Genomic DNA, 996 nt, shown 5'->3' on the forward strand with positions numbered 1-996 from the left:
GTTCTTCGTTGCGCGGGCGACTTGGCTCGACATTGCTCTGGCAAAGAAGATGCGCGTATTCGACGAGCGGAAAGCCTGCAAAGATGTTGTAGGCGATGTGTGGCACGTTCTCCGTTCGGTGACGCTTCACTTTATTTGGTCCGACCTCAATCGGTGCCTATTCGACGGCAGACAGTCTACACCAACGCTTGCCGCGATCATAATAATTTTTACGACATTGTCTGCACACCTTCGGTACTTCCAACGACGGTTACTCAGGGAAGACATAATGGAAGGTTTCACATGATATCGCGAAGGCTAAAGACGTTATCGGTGTTTGGTGACTTTGTCAAACGCTTTCCAGGTATCACAAAATGTGCGTGATCTTGAATAAATTTATACTTTTTCGAAATTGATATACGAAAACTGGGGGTATAAATTGTGAGAGTTTATCGGGAAGACTTTACAGCCACGTGTCATTTCCACAAGGGACCCCGGTATCTTACCACGGCTTCAAATCTCCCCGCCGCCTCCCAAACCCACTCGTCCCAAGCCACCTTCGCCACCCGGAAGTTGGGCTTTACTCTACGGACTGTATGTTTCCGGCTGCACTCGAAAGGGGGCCGGGGGGCAGAGCCCTGAGTGGAGCTAGACTGATGGTTCGGTTAAGGGCTGTGAGGGATAAGTGATGGTGGCTGGTGGAGGCAGAGTGACGCACCCAAACACGACTATCACTACCGTCTAGCCGCCATGACGAGGTGTTTAGCCGCGGCGAGAACACGGACGGCGACAAGAACGGCTCCAAGCTTATCAGGAATGTCCAATCCGACAATCTGCATGCAATGGATCGAAAATGAGTTAAGATATGAAGAGAAGAGACGATGAGCCAAGAAGCGCAGCAGTGCGTGAAGGAGTGAGTGCGTGAAGGAGTGAGTCTGCGAGTGAGTGAGTGAGTGATAGAGTGAGTGAAAGAGTGAAGATACACGGAAGAGATGTCCAAGGCAACTCTCTCATTGT

The sequence above is a fragment of the Plasmopara halstedii genome (assembly GCF_900000015.1).
Source record: "Plasmopara halstedii genome assembly, contig: Scaffold_54, whole genome shotgun sequence".
Classification (NCBI taxonomy): Eukaryota; Oomycota; class Peronosporomycetes; order Peronosporales; family Peronosporaceae; genus Plasmopara; species Plasmopara halstedii.